This window comes from Natator depressus, chromosome 1, assembly GCF_965152275.1.
Source record: "Natator depressus isolate rNatDep1 chromosome 1, rNatDep2.hap1, whole genome shotgun sequence".
NCBI lineage: Eukaryota > Metazoa > Chordata > Testudines > Cheloniidae > Natator > Natator depressus.
Window position 1 is genome coordinate 276,952,668 of NC_134234.1, and position 16,631 is coordinate 276,969,298.

At 40.2% G+C, this 16,631-nt stretch overlaps 1 protein-coding gene across 7 annotated transcripts in view; it reads right to left on the reverse strand.

Moving 5' to 3' along the window:
* The window catches only part of SYT1 (synaptotagmin 1), a 490,694-nt gene that overhangs the window by 312,236 nt on the left and 161,827 nt on the right, over positions 1–16,631 (reverse strand). For 6 of the 7 annotated variants that reach the window (XM_074941984.1, XM_074941983.1, XM_074941987.1 and 3 more), the window contains one exon: positions 1,822–1,877. The exons of the other annotated variant lie outside the window; for it this stretch is intronic. The gene's annotated coding sequence lies outside the window, so the exon portion shown is untranslated. The remainder of the gene's footprint in view (positions 1–1,821; positions 1,878–16,631) is intronic. 7 annotated transcript variants of the gene reach the window in all.

The window sequence follows — 16,631 nt, forward strand, 5'->3', positions numbered from 1 at the left end:
TAGGACACTAGTTCAGCTTATAATTTCAAGTTTATCCATAGTAGCTGATTTGTATACTGTAATATTTTAACCTGAAACATACTAAAAGCCAACTCTGTGAAGAGGAGAAAAGGGTGATTTTTGGGTGGGAGTGTGTGGTGAGAAACTAAGTGAAGTTAGGGATTGTTGTGTGGCTATATGGTGGGGAGGAGGAGTGGATGGGGTTACGATCAGTAGGAAATGGGGAAAAACAATTGCAGGAAAGGTTAAAGTTTGGGGTGAATGGACAAAAGTTGCAAGGAATGAACCATACGTAAAAAATTTAAACATATTTAGTATAGTTAAAAATGGAAAATAAGAGCTCAGGGTTGGTTGCAATCACAATACTGGTTGATGGATAAAACGTTAACAAATGTTGCATTCTTTTTAGATAAGCTCCCTAGGGCATAGGACATGCATTCACTCTATGCTGGTAAAGTGCCTACTTCTGGGTGCTGTATGAACAACAGCAAAGATAGAGCTTAAGATTTTCAAAGAAGTGTACCACTTGACTCAGCATTAACAGAATGTCACACAATTCCTTTCATGATGCCAGTGATTAACCTAATCTTAAAACCATTCACTGAACCTGGGTACATACAGAGATCAAGGGCTGTATTCTGGCTTTTAAATATTACATATATAAATCCTCCCACAGCCTCCCATGGATCTTCTATGCAGCCAAAGTATATTGGCCACACAGTGTGGTTGAAGAGTCTTCAAAATATGTGACTCTCGTCTAGTCTATATAGAACTATACAACAAACTAGCTATTTGAATAGAGATTTCAAATATGGCCATGAAAAGTCCCTCATTTCCTCTGTACAGTATATAAAGCACAGTAAAGAATAGTATGTCTTATGTACAATACATATTGCCCACAATATTCTGCCACAAAGAGGCAGCCTCTATTAGTGCATAATGCACAGCAGCTGTTTGGATTGAACTGTAAATAGAAATGATTTAAACACATTTATTTATGCTGATTATCAGAGTTGTCACTTCTGATACCCAAAGACACAGGACTATTATACCTTTTGCTACTTTCTGCAAAGACTACTATTGATGATTGGAAATAAAAACACTGTCTGCATTTTTTCAGGCCACAATTTGAACCTCATAACCAACCTGAAAAAATCTTTTAAAAGAAGATACCAATAATATTATTCACAACACAGACATCATAGTTCATTGTCTGATCCCTGCACACAATTTTAATTTCCTGATGCATTATGAAGCAGTAGAAATCAAAGACTAATCTTTTCAGAACAGCTGTATGTTTTAAGCTTGTAGGTGACTATGTCAGCACTTTGTGATTCTGAACTAATGATTAAATAGATAACATGAGCACACAGAATTCTCTCCTCACCCTGTCCACCCTGAATGAATTGTATATCTCAAACCCAAGAGCCAGCTATTTTATTTTATCACTAAACTACATAGAATCCCAGATTTGACCAATTTTCAGTTTATTCTTCATTACTTTGCTAACTTCCAGTATTACAACAATGCACTTTTGTTACAAAACAAAACAAAAAAAAGTAAAAGCAATACCAATATTTTCACTTTGTACTGACCCAAAGATACATTGCATCGATTATCATGATCTTATCTAAGAGGATTATAGGGTAAATTAATAAAAATCCACTCCAGTGAAATGAAATTGAGTTTTCAGAGAAGGCAGAAACTGCTTACTACACTAAATTTCTTACACAGGTAGAAGAAAGGCAAATGTGGAAAGTTACCTACAGTAGGGTTAAAAAACCAATGTTCATCTTTATAGTGTGTAATCAAACTACTTACTGTTCAGAATACAGATTCTGTGATCAACTCTTTTCTTTGTTCAGGAGTCCAGGTTTCTGTAAGAAAAACATTAATCTGATTTCTCATATGCATAAAACAAATCAGGTCGTTTACTTCATGCCACAGGTTTGCCTTTTTTTAAGTTAACTTGTGTATGCTCTAAGGGTATGTCTACACCACAAATGCAGGTGTCATTGCAACCCAGGTAGGCATACTCACACTAGTTTAAATTTAGCTAGAGCGGGTACTAATTTCGCTAACTTTAACAATAGCAGTGAAGACGACCCAGTGTAGGTCATCACCCCAAGAACATACACAGAATCCCGAATAGGCTTGTAGTGAGGTGACTAGCCCACATCACCACATCTTTACTATTCCTGGTACCCAGACCAGCTCAATCAAAGCTACCATGGGTATTACTACCCATGCTACAATCACAGCTTCATTTACAGTGTAGACATATCTTAAGATTTACAGCCCAGGTTTACCATGGGAGGGGGCACAGTGGGAGGAAAATCTTCAAGGTTCTGTTTCCAAAGATTCCTTTGAACCCAGTGGTTTCAACTCTTGTATCCTGCAGTAGAAGCAGAGAGTTTTCTCTCTCTCCCTCCCCGCCAGAACCCATGGATTGTCCAATACCTTCTGAAATCTGGGCCTCTGAGGACCCCTGAGGCTCTCCTCAACTCTTATGCTGACACGCCCTCATCTAGGGGCAATGCCTCCTGGAATCCTCCACTTAAATTTCACATTCTGGTTGTATTAACTCTTACACAGGGTCCCCATGAAAGTGAAGAGGAAGGGAAGAAATAATGTATGTCCCCAGTTACTGCCACAACCTTCTCCCTCCCCTGCCAGAGGAAGAGTGGGGAAAATGCTGCAGGGGTGCCTCATGCTTCAATCCATCTTGTCATGCAGTCAGTTATATGATAAGCAGTGATCACAGCATACCAGCTAGCTCACCATTTTCAAGTGTTTTATAGGCATCACAGCAGAGATGAGTTTTAGGGCTGGATTTGGAGGAGCGTAACATAGTGACTTCACAGTTTGTTACAAGGAGCAATTCCCATGCATAAAGGCAGCATGGTGAAAACGGGAAGGTGTCTGAGGGAAAATTGGACTGCTGGACAAAGACAGGCATTATTGGCAGAACTCGATGGTTGCTAGGATATAAGAGATTAAATGGAGGGCAGGGTCAATCTTTGAAGGAACTTAAAAGTGAAGATGAGCAATTTGTTTGATGCAGTGGAGACCAGAAAGCCAGGTGGAGGGTTACAAAGAGAGGTAAATGCAGTTGTACTTTTACCTTAACCTTTCTACAGAAGAATGGCACTGGCAGTACCTAGGGCTGGGCTCTTCGAAAAACCTTTAAACCATATCATATCAATCCTTATCATATTTTAAAAAAAGATAATTTGTGATTCTCTCCACCATCCCATTCCAAATTAGTTAGCCCTGCAACTATGTTTTATGACACAATTAGCAAAGGACTCAGCATGTAAATAATTCTAAATCTGCTTCCCCCCTTTTTTTAAAGCATTAATTTTAGCTCCTGGGCTGTTCTTCCAGTCACTGTGGCGCCCCAAAAACCATCCTTTCACATGTCACAGCTAGAGACACCTGTTGGACAATGGAGCTGGATGGGTTACATATTCTATTAGTCTGAAAAAACATTATTTTGCAGCCTTTGGGATATAACATTACTTTTTAAAACTTTTTCAAAACTATATGTTCTAGCTCCTCCATCTAGCAGGGTTGCTGGTATGACAAAATGATGAAGAGTTGTGGAGCAATGAAGTAATAGAAGATTGACAGACAGGATTACAGGAGACCATTATTTCAAAAAGAAGAGGTTAGGTTTAGAATAATCTAGCAATACATAGCTGTGGGATGAACTAATTTCCTCCCCAGATTTTTCAGTTCAGCTGTGTGTAATCTCATGCATGTCTACAGAACAATGACTTTGGTCATTCTTAGATATAGTATACATTCTGTTGATTCTGCCATTGTTGGGCCTAATCCAAATTCCTGGATGCCAGCTTCTTATTTCTACAGTGGGCTGAACCAAACCTCTAGATCAAACTGTGGTTCAAACCCTCTGAAAATTTGGGAATTTGAAATTCAGACCCAAATCTGAACCTTCCCAAATTGTAGCATATTCACATTTGGCTCATTACAAAGATATGCTTCAGCTAGAAATTTGGATCCAAACCTGCTCCTGGGGTTCAGATCCATCTGTATATTTAGTATTAAAACAGATACAACTACCGAGACTCAGACAAATTAACACACACAGTCACACCTGCGCTGTTGTATACCATCTTAGTCTTACTCTGTTTATATAAACTGTCTGTGTCAAGCTGTGTCATATTATCACTATGTGTCTCAGATGAAAACTATTTCTTTTCACCATAAAGACAAAGAATGACAGAGAAAGTTATAAAAATATAGCTCCCTACTTGAGTATTAATCAAAAAGGCCTGAATAAAAATATAGTCCCTGCTCCAGAGAAGACAAAAAAAGTGAAACAAAATTATGCAACATCATGATCATGTCAGGTGGTTTATTAAGTGAAAAATAAAGAGAGCCTGTCTACCTTTCTTGGTGTTAACAGAGGGAGTTTCCCTCAAGGTAATAATAGTACATAGAGTAGGTTACAGCTGGTGACATATTAGCAGCCTTGAATAAATAATTAAAAAAAAATCATAGCACCAATGACCAGACAGCTTTGCCTAGACTAAATACTGAAATTCTTCTCAAAGCTACTATTAGAGTTCAGAAGTACAATAGATACACAAGAGAAATAAAAAATACGTACTGAAAAGGGAAGATCAAAAATGTCTCTACAATGGGAATTCATCTGTTCTTCTATTGCTTACTATTAAACAGAATATTTTTGATGAGATGTGCTGGAAGATTAATTTACTCAGCTTTAGTTATGGACTCCTGTGGGTCTTCAGTGCGAAAGATCCCCTGTAGTGACAGCTACATTTCCATAGCTACAGATGTAGCATCTGTCACATTACTAGTCTCTTGCACGATTTGGTTTCATTTCAATGGTATTTGAAAGGAAACAGTTTTCTAATGAAAGCCATTAGAAATACCAACAGAATAAAATACATTTAGATATGCTTGGCTGCATTTTACAATATCTGTTTGAAGAATAATCTATATTTTACATATGGTGTCTACAAAAGATACTTCAGGGCACTAAATAGTCACGTAAATAACCTGCAATGTCTATTTCATTTACTCATGATTACTCACCCAACAAAACAAAGCCATTTTGGGTCTCATTCTAACTCCTCAACCCCCAGTTACACAGAATAGTACCCTACTATGAGAACAGTTCCATTAAGTAAGGGGATCAAAAGAAAAATTTTTAGGGACCCCTAAAATAAACCCAGTCCAATATGCCAAGTATGTTGATATAGGGTGAAATCTTAATACATTGGCAAGGGGAGTTCAATGGAGCCAGAACGTCACCTATAATTTTTAAAATAAATATGGTTTGGTTTGGTTTTAAATCATTTAAATAGAATAGAAGTAGATTGGAACTTGTTACTGGAGACATGGAACACCTCTACTTTATAAAAATATTAGCAAACTAGACCCCCCTCTATTTTATGCTTCATTCTTCTCTAAGAGACCTGTTTTCAAAAGAGTAGCTGTGTAGTAATTAAAGAGTTTTCAAGACTTGGACCATTTGTGACAGTTTTACTTTATTACTGTTTTGCATGTACAACACCCCCAAGGTGAACGGGGATGTCTATTTTATATGGAGATAATTCCTATCACCTTAAATTTGTGGATCAATATGTCCAGGTTCTGCTTAGTTTATTGTGTATTTACATAGCTATTCTTTGGAACACTAGGAATATTTTCCAAACTGGACTTTTATTTTGGGGTAATAAAGTAATGACAGCATATGACAGATTTAACTACAATTTTAGATTTGAACCACATGAAACTTTTCTTATAAAAAACAGAAGCCACATGAAATTGTGCATTACCCATTGGAACAACTTACCAAATATCGTGGTGGATTCTCCCATACTGAGAATTTTTAAATCAAGATTGGATGTTTTTCTAAAAGATCTACTCTAGGAATTATTTTAGAGAAGTTCTACGGGCCATGTTATACAGGAGGTCAGACTAGATGGTCACAGTGCTCCCTTCTGGCCTTGGAATCCATGAATCTATAAAAACTTGCTACGTTTCTGGTTTTGCAGTAAATTTGAAACTCAGCTCAGGTTCACTGAAATGCCTTTGAATTTTTCACTGACCTTTGGCAGATTTATGGTTTTATGTAGATACCAGATGATGTCAAATTAGTTTCATTTTGAATGTTGGGATTGTAAAACCATGCAAATTGAAACCAAAGTGTGAAATAAAACTGATGGGCTTTATGAAGCTGGATTTAAAACCTCAACTGCAAATAGTAAATTGAGTTTAATGTTTGCAAAGCAGATGGGAATTTAAAATCTTGTTCTCAGCCTTAGAACCCTGGCTACCATCACTGAGAGATAAAACCAGATTATTTGAAGACTGGAGTTATACTGTATGCTGATTTACATGGATGCTCTTAAAACATAAAAATGGTACCTAAGAAAGACAAGCTAATATTCTGATATGTAATATTATGTAGAAAGCCGGTTTATATCTTAAATCAAAATACATAACCTACTTAAATTCCAGATCTACAACAAATTAGATTTATTTTGAATACAGGGAGTTGTGTAAATTTGTTAAGTGCCTCACATATTCATATGAAAGTTGCAATGTAGTGCAATTTCAAACTCTTTCCCAATATTCATATTCAAATATTTAATCATCTTAATTTGCTCAATATGTCTGTAACATTAACTGTAAGTAACACAGATTTTGTTGAAGCCTCAAATAATTCACAGCACAGACCTAAGGATTAGTTTAACATGGGATTTAAAGCACACACTGTGAATCCATATACAACCACCGCTTAAAACACTATCCATTCAGGCCCAGATGGATTGCTATAGCAACAAAATCCCAAATACCAGGTTTGTAAGTAACAAAAATGTAAATTATTGATGAACTCAGAGTTGTCTCTCTCTTGGACACCCTCCTATTCAGACACCAAACCTTATGGTTAGAGTGCAGAGAAAAGGTTGATATGCAATTTCTTCAGCACAGTGAGCACTAATCCCAAGGGATTTCATTAAATCTTTGGGCTTAAATTTTTATTCTTGGAACAGCAGTCAGCAGAGATTACATTAAAACAGGCACTATTCAGGTCATTACTGTCTGAACTGAAGCCTTTAATGTAATAGAATGGAAACCTGCTTTTAAATACACCCAGGAAAAAACAAAAAGACTAAATATCATTTATTCAAGTTCATAAATTTTAAATGACAACATTCACCACCATATAGACAAATGGTAGACAGTATTCAGCAAAAAATAGTATCCATGCTGCTTTACAAATATGTCAGTACTGAATGGTTGTGAGTGATGACTCAAACAGTTTGGTGAGAGAATAATGAAGGGAAGAGACGTTCAATAGTCATCGCTATGTTGTATACCAAAAATGTGTAGCAGAAAGTGCTCTGCTGAGCAGACACACCACAAACACACGTGTATTGTACAAAACGTTTGATTTAAATCTGAGAACTATTAGTATTGTTCAAAAGTAAAGTTTCATAGTCAATGCAAATACTGCACTGGGCCACATTTTCAAACGGCCCTCTAAAATTGTATATAGGTCTGGATAAACTCCATGAGCAATCCTAGGTACACTTACCAACTATCCCAATTTGGCCATGACTTCCTGGGGTTTTTGAACCCAGTCTCAGGAGCTCAGAGTCCCAGCCAAAAGAGACAGGCAGCTGGCCGAGCAATTAAAAAACAAAACCAAACGAAAGCAAACAGTGTTCTTGCCACTGGATGTCACTGTACAGAGCAGAGGGGGCCAGGCCCTTCCTTAGCCTCTCTGTAACCTCTAATGCACCAGCAGGAGAAGTTAATATAGAGAGTAGGAAAGGAAATCGTGGCACATGGCTGCCTACGTGCAGGTTCTACACAGAAGGAGGAGTGTCCGTTCCCTGTTTCCGTCCCTCTGCCCAGTGCAGGAGGATCAAGAACCCCTCCAATGCAGCAGTGAAAGAGAGGGCAAGGGAAAGGAAATGGAAAGGGAATCTAATTGGAAGAGGAAAGGAAGACAGAGGGGTGGCGGTGGAGGGAATGGGTGCACAGAGGATAAATGGAACAACAGAAAGGGGAAGACAGAGAAGGAGTCAGGATTGGAGGATACACACAGAGACAAAAGGCCAAACAGAGAGAGAAATGGGATTTTAATAGCAGGAAAAATGGGAGAACGCAAGGAGAGGAGAAGCTTCATGCTCCTCCCAAGAGGGAAGGGAACCCCATCTCCTCTCAAGGAAAGTATCCCAGAGAGAGGAAAAGCCCTACCATCCCTTTCCAAACTGTCTCTACTACTTCTCCCCAAGAGGGAGATGCTGGAGGAATGCCGTCCTCCCCCAAATACACCAGCGAGTGCCTCCTCACACAAGACGACATCCAGAGACAAAAAGGTTGTTGAGAGGAAGGGTCTGTTGTGGGATCTCCACAGTTTTGGATAAATATCCAAATGTTCAAGCCCCCAGATTTTTTCAGGCCCCAAACTAGGGTTACTACCTGTCAGTTGCTAGAAAAATAATTTAATCTACTGCATGTTTGTTTTTTTCACATGGGTCTAAAGGTTTGTATTATTATTAATTATTCTTATCATCATCACAATAAACTAGAATAGCCAATGTTAAAAGTTTGTGTCCAGCTAAAGATGCTGCAGTGTTCTCACTTCTGCAGTTTAAGCAATAACAGATCAAAACTGCTGAAAATACAGCAGCTGTCTGCCCACCAACACACAAGTGCACCGAGAGTGTGTGTGAGAGAGGGTTTGAGTCACACGAAAGTGAGGAGACGTGCAATGTTATCTCTCTAGATACTATTGGCTGTTGGAGGGGGTTACGGAGTTGACTTGTGGTTGTGGAGGGCTTGCCTTGGGGTGGGGGTTGCATTTCAAAGGTAGGATAGTCATATTTAAATTGGCCTGTAGTTCACCAAAATCCACTTGCAGCCTCCAAAACATCTCCCAGAACCCTGCCCATTAGGAGCATTTTCCGTGGAAACATTTTTATAATGTTAGCAACAATGCAATAGGCCTGAATCTTTTGGCCTCTTTTCACTCACGTTCTAATCTAGATAGGCCAACATCTCAATGACCAGATTTTCAAAGGTGGTGAGCACCATTGCTACCATATAACTTCATTTGCACCTTAGGGGGAAAAAAGTCAGTCCACAACTGTTTAGAGGTCAAAGGTTGCAGCTTATAATCTTCTTCTGACACAGCTGACTCCCCCTGCCAGCTTTTCCTTTTCCATCCAATTTCACCTCTTTACTCCCCCATCCTCTCTCCTTTGACATGCTGTTTCTCTGCTCTGCATAGCTGGCAGGCAGCTATAGCTCCTTCAGTAATCTGGGTGGCACAGCAGTAGCTGCTGCCACTCCCAATTTCCTGCCTGCCTCTCTGGCTCCATCCTCACCAGTCCAACTTCTTTACTACATGTACTGCCAGAACACACTCTGCTGCACACCTGTGTGACCTCATGCCTTAAGGTGTTGCCCCAGTTACCACCGTGTTATACGTTTTAAAATGAAATTCCAGACTGAAGGGCTTAGCTTCATTTTCCTTCATTGTCTTAAAAGTGTGGGTGCCCCCTATAATTGTGGCCTGAGCCCAGGCCTTAGAGCAATTTGGTTAATAGAGCCCCAGCCTTGGAAGCACAACTTCCGGGATCTAAATATCTTGGTCAATATCGCTCTGCAGTAGGTGGACATATTGAAATGGGGCAGCACAGCAGGGACAGAAGTCTGGAAGGATTCAAGGCCCCCATAGCACTTGTGATGGATTTATATACAGTAGCTTTCTACAACTTCTGCTTCATCCTCAGTTTGATCCCAAGTGAAAAGAGCACATCATTTGACAACATACTACTCTGATAACTGAACCATGATAACGCTTGACTCTGTATCAGAGCTCCGTGATCAATAAACAATCACAGGAATCAGTGGGCATTACAGTGCTCTCTTTTCATGAGAAAAAAAAACTGTTAATTACTTCACTGTGACACCTTTATTTACCCACAAAATAATTCTCACTTTAAGCACTTAAAGTGAAACAATACACACTGTTTAGCCAATGACAGCACAGTCACAGATCAGTATTTGAATCAGCTACTTAGAATCATATTCATATGAGCAGACATGTTTATATCTAGGGGTCCTGAAAAGATATGAGTTCTGAACCTTTACTATGGTTTTCCCCTTGTATTCAATGCTGCATCCAGCTTCATGGAGATACCCCAGGCAGCAGAACTGATGTGGTTCTATTGTACAAAGGAGGGGTAGGGGGGATATGCAAGAAGCATGCACCTCATGTGGCATGGGACCCATCTCCAAGGAGCTCTGTGTGTCAGTGAATAGGTGGTAGATGGAGCAGCACAATGGGTTATGGAGGGATTCTTCAGTATCTGGACTATAACTTCCATGTAGCAACTCTCCAGGTGCTCCTAGGTGTGGGAAGAGAATTCTTTTCCCCTCACAGGTCCCCGACTCCCACTTCCATGTATCCAGTGCAAAGCCTGCTACTCTAGCTTGGCCCTGGGTCCAAAGGCACTTAGAAGATAAAGACATAAGCATCCCTCAGGCTCTACATGAAGCACAAAACATATAGGTCCAGATATGCACGCACAGATAAAACCATTAGAACGTGCATATTAATGCCATTAAGTCCTTAGTAGCTTATGCACCAGAAGTTAACTTCAGTTTGCTTCGTAAAGATTCCCATGACATCAGTAGAAACTACCATTGATGACAGTAGTTTATCAAATCTGAATCAAAATATTTTCTGACATTCCTAGACAAAAAATAAAAAATCTGCCACTATTGAATCATTTCCCCATGGAGAATCACAGAAACAAATCAACTTCTTTCCCCCACATTGCTTCTAAACAAACTAGGAGTAAAAGCTGACAGATTTTCTCTGATTATATTAGATCTAAAAGAAAATAGTTCTAAGCATGAAGTGGATTTCAGAAATCATATTTGGGTTGTTCACTACAACTCTAAATCAAAGCTTTTATTCAGTAGCAAATGAAGGTTATTAATCAGTCTTCCAACTCCTTCCCAGCCAGATAACATAGATCTTGACATTCACAGATGGTGTATGTTATGCAACTAACACTAGTTTATCGAGTGGCAATCACTTATACGAACTTCAGTATCTTCGATACTCACTTGGCTGTCTTTCAGTGTTAAGAGGTTCAATATCTAATTGCTTTTATCACAGGACAAAAGAGCCAACAAAATGCTATGCAATCCACTGTGTGACATGATTACATGTTACAAAATGCTGCTGATATTATTGTTTAAAAAGTCTGATGTATAAATGTCTTGATAGTGCTTTACAACGAAGCATTAAAGTAGGCCAGCAATTCTCTAAGGAGTATCATAGAATCATAGAAGATTAGGGTTGGAAAAGACCTCAGGAGGTCATCAAGTCCAAGTCCCTGCTCAAAGCAGGGCCAACACCAACTAAATCATCCCAGCCATGGCTTTGTCAAGCCGGGCTTTAAAAACCTCTAAGGATGGTCCACCACCTCCCTAGGTAACCAATTCCAGTGCTTCACCACCCTCCTATTAAAATAGTGTTTCCTAATATGTAACTTAGGCCTCCCCCACTGCAACTTGAGACCATTTCTCCTTGTTTGTCATCTGCCACCATTGAGAAGAGCCTAGCTCTATCCTCTTTGGAACCGCCCTTCAGCTAGTTGAAGGCTGCTATCAAATCCCCCCTTACTCTTCTCTTCTGCTGACTAAACAAGCCAAATTCCCTCAGCCTCTCCTCATAAGTCATGTGCCCCAACCCCCTGATCATTTTCGTTGCCCTCCGCTGGACTCTCTCCAATTTGTCCACATCCTTTCTGTAGTGGAGGGCCCAACATTGGATGCAGTACTCCAGATTTGGCCTCACCAGTGCTGAATAGAGGGGAATAATCACTTCCCTCAATCTGCTGGCAATGCTCCTACTAATGCAGCCCCATATGCCTTCAGCCTTCTTGGCAACAAGGGCACACTGCTGACTCTACCCAGCTTCTCATCCACTGTAATCCCCAAGTCCTTTTCTGCAGAACTGCTGCTTAGCCAGTCGGTCCCCAGCCTGTAGCAGTGCATGGGATTCTTCCGTCCTAAGTGCAGGACTCTGCACTTGTTCTGTTGGCCCAATCCTCCAGTTTGTCTAGGTCACTCTGGACCCTATCCCTCCCGGGTATCTACCTCTCCCCGCAGCTTAGTGTCATCTGCAAACTTGCTGAGGGTGCAATTAATCCCATCATAGTTATTAAAGATGTTGAACAAAACCGGCCCCAGGACCAACCCGTGAGGAGCTCTGCTTTATATCTGCTGTCAACTAGACATCAAGCTGTTGATCACTACCCACTGAGCTCAACAATCTAGCCAGCTTTCTATCCACCTTATCGTGCATTCATCCAATCCATACTTTTTTTAACTTGCTAAGTAGCACCTTAGCAGAACAAGCAATGTAATCCTATGGGTGAATTGTTTTCATAGTGATAATACACAAAGGGTGACTAAAGATAGCAGCAACTTCAATCTTTACTGGCAGTTTAGATACATCAGTTCAAAGAAAACTATTAAGAGTGAGCCAAACAGCTACACAGCCACAGTGCATGAGAACAAATGCACTAAAACTAGTGTGGATTGTTGAAGAGTGACTGGGGTTTAAGTGGCACCTTAGATGTTCTCTCATAGACAGTTCCTTCTAATTTTTACTATTGTTTTAATACGGATGATGGAACTCCTCTTAAAGTTATTATAAAATAGGTATTTGGCTTAATGGAAAGTACACTAAAAGTTATTATAAAACAAAAGCTTGAAAATAAAAGTAAACTAACCATAACCAGGGTCTGAATGAGCTCTCCCCTGACATCTGGTAATGAACTGGGGGGGAGAAAGACCTCAAGAGCAAACAGTATTTGCATGGAGACACCTACTCTGCTTAAGGGAGCAGCAAACAGACTTGTGTTGTTAAAGCGATTAATTCTGGCTGTTTTGGGTTAAAATTCAGGGGTAATGAAATGTTATCCTGAGTAAAGGGCAGCAGGATGGCACCTCACTGATCACTCTAAGTGAGGGGGTCATCCTAACTTTAACCTCACTTGCTAGGCAGAGGGTAGTGATGCCAAATCAAAGTGCAATTTGAGGATGGGGACAGGTGTTCCTACCTGGTGGTGTGGCCCTGTTGAAGACTCCCAGAAGCCATTTGAACCTCCCTCTCCAGTGTTTAAAGACTGAGCTGACTAGATGCATTTGAGCAACTTAGTTCTTTCTCCGTGATCACTAGTGCCAAGGTTGCTGATGTAAGGGGGCTGAACCTTAGACCTGCTAGAGAGACAGTGTTATGGTGAAAAGACAACAAAGAGGCAGCAGAAAGGTTCCTTGCTACCCAGTGAAATATTAGACAGCACACTTCTTAGGGATTTCAGCCAACTGGTAGGACCTCAGAATACAGCATTGCAGTGAGAGGTGGCAGCAACAGTGGCAGCTACGAGCAGCAGCAGTGATGACAGAAGCAGTGATAGCAACAAATAGCGACCAAAGACGGACACTGGTGAACATATGCCTGGACTCTGGAGACATAGCTGACCTCAGACAACAAATTATGAGTGGGTGCATAGGGAAAAGGAGTGTGGCATGTGCAAGAGACATTCATCGCTTGGACTTTCCCACAGCAAGGTAGGAAACAGAGAAAAAGGACACCACCCAAGATATTGTAAGGTGGGTGTTTTACTTATTGGTTGGGTACTTTCAAGTTAGTGTTGCAGTATTTTCCCAAATTAATGCTGTGCTTTCTTCTTCTTTTGTTATACACAGACTCAATGCTCATGCGTGGGGAAGTATTGCTTCTTAGAAGCATCCAGGGGTGGTGTTTAGTTTTCTCAGATTTTTGGGTGGGAGCTGGTGTATATGGTTAAGAGGAACCCTGAGATACTGAATCCGGCCCTTGTTGCTGCCTACACCCCCTGGCCAAAGGGTTACATAACAATTATGAACCTATTCATATAGTAGGGACCCTTCAGTTGTGTTATTTTTAAAACATACCTCAGGTGAAGCCAATCCTAAACAAAGTTTTCACTCCTCCCCATTCTCTTATCTACTAATCCAAGAAGTAAGGACTGCTCAAGGTATGGACTGGCAAGTAGCAGAACTAATACTATATAAATAAGCGTCACTTTCTGACTCCTTTCAGGCACGATCTGTCACATTCTTTGCCACATGATTTGCTCTACCACACTCCTGCCCCCTTTTAACCTTTGTACAAGGAGCTGGAAACTGTGCAACACAAAACTACCTTGGCCTCCTTGCATGACACCTGACCACTGTCAAAGAGGATTTTATTGGCCACTCTTAAACGAGGGTAAGCGAGTGAAGCTCCACTGGTTTCAGTAAAGCTATGCCCTTTGCACCAGAAAGCGGTTTGGCCTTTTGTCTCTTCCTGTGGTCTCTAGTCATAGTCACCCAGGGGCCATTGATTTAAGACACTGTGAAAGTCTGCTACCAAATTCATAAACACTAATAGTTTTAAATAGAAAGAAAAGAAGGACTTGTGGCACCTTAGAGACTAACCAATTTATTTGAGCATGAGCTTTCGTGAGCTACAGCTCACTTCATCGGATGCATACTGTGGAAATTGCAGAAGCCATTATATACACAGACACCATGAAACAATACCTCCTCCCACCCCACTCTCCTGCTGGTAATAGCTTATCTAAAGTGATAGTCAAGTTGGGCCATTTCCAGCACAAATCCAGGTTTTCTCACCCTCCGCCCCCCCACAGACAAATTCACTCTCTTGCTGGTAATAGCCCATTCAAAGTGACCACTCTCTTCACGGCTATTACCAGCAAGAGAGTGAGTTTGTCTGTGGGGGGGCGGAGGGCGAGAAAACCTGGATTTGTGCTGGAAATGGCCCAACTTGACGATCACTTTAGATAAGCTATTACCAGCAGGAGAGTGGGGTGGGAGGAGGTATTGTTTCATGGTGTCTGTGTATATAATGACTTCTGCAATTTCCACAGTATGCATCCAATGAAGTGAGCTGTAGCTCACGAAAGCTCATGCTCAAATAAATTGGTTAGTCTCTAAGGTGCCACAAGTCCTTCTTTTCTTTTTGCGAATACAGACTAACACGGCTGTTACTCTGAAACCAGTTTTAAATAGGAGCATATTGAAATTGTTGATAAAAACATTACTTGTAGGTTTTAAAGTGGCCAGTCATTTGTTTTCAAGCTAAAATAGACAGGGGTTTATTAATCAAATTTACCCAAAACTTGATTACTAACCCTTTAACCAAAAAAAAAAAAAAAAAAAAAAAAAGGAGCGTCTGTTTACTCATTACAATTTTTCCCCCCAAAAGAACATGAATTCACATTATGCCGTCTTCATTCTTCTTCATTGGAATAAGACAGCAGAATATTAATTCTCTGCATAATTAGTGGAAAAAACTATGCAGCTGTAAAAAAAAATTGCATTTTGATTGGCTGATGATTCTACAACACTCAGAAGCTGTAAAACAAGAAAAGAAGAAAAAAGAAACAAGAAAAAAAACTGACAAACAGTAAAGAAGACAGGACTTTAAAGAAGTGCCAGTGAGGCTTGACTAGTCTAGTTTTTTGTAAAAAACTGTTAAATTTGTTTTGCAAATCTACCACTGCCACTATCACCAATCTTCCCCACCTGCCTGGCATTATGCAAACTTTTATCACCCATCATCAAGGTAACAGTCAAGACTGTGCCCTGGGGAAATCAGCATATAGTACCACTAGGGAAGTAGATGCTAAGGAGCACAGATTTCTACTTGAGCACCAGTCACTGGATTTCTCTGCTCCTGCAAAGCTTTTGCCTAGACACACAAGAGAAGTGCATGGATGGCAGCTCCAGGAGGGCAAAAGGGAAGAGAGGGGGAAGAGCCAAAGTTCATAATTGTGTGAAAAATCCATGTAAGTTGAGAGCTATGCGTAATTAGTATAAATGCAAGCTAATGGTGAACTTTTTGTTCAGAGTACAAGTTGCTGAAGAAGATATAATCTGAATGAGTGAGAGGAGATCTTGCATGCCCATGGCCTCTGAAAGTTATTGGAGGATATGGTGTGTAGCCATAGAGGCTATAGCAGCCTCAGAAACTGCAGCTGCACAGTGGCAGCACAGCTGTTCCACAGTTTGGAGGGTATATGTCTCTTTCCTATGGAGCAAGCCTGTATAAAACCTGACTGGAATTCAGGTTGTGCCCTGGAAAGGCAGATTTGGGCCTAAACGAGTAAAGTTATCAGATCATATAGCTATGGTACTTAATTGCCCTATTGCTGGCGGAAAGTAATTCCTTTTGATAAGGCATTTAGATATTGCAATGCACTACTTTGTCCTTCATAACATTACATATACTTTACAAATAAACACAATTTTTGTAATGCAGATTTTGGGGTGCTAAAGATAAAAATTCCAAACACCATGGACTTCTTTTGTCACGAAACTAGACGCAAACACTAGAGAGACTGGAGAGTTCAGTCCTAACTTCTTTTATACAGTTATTACTCTCGACTCTGCTGATAGAGTGCTAGAGAAGCAATCCTTGCAGATTAAATGGAAGCAATTTGTGACAGGATACAACACATAAGACAAGCCCTGATTTTGCAAATTCA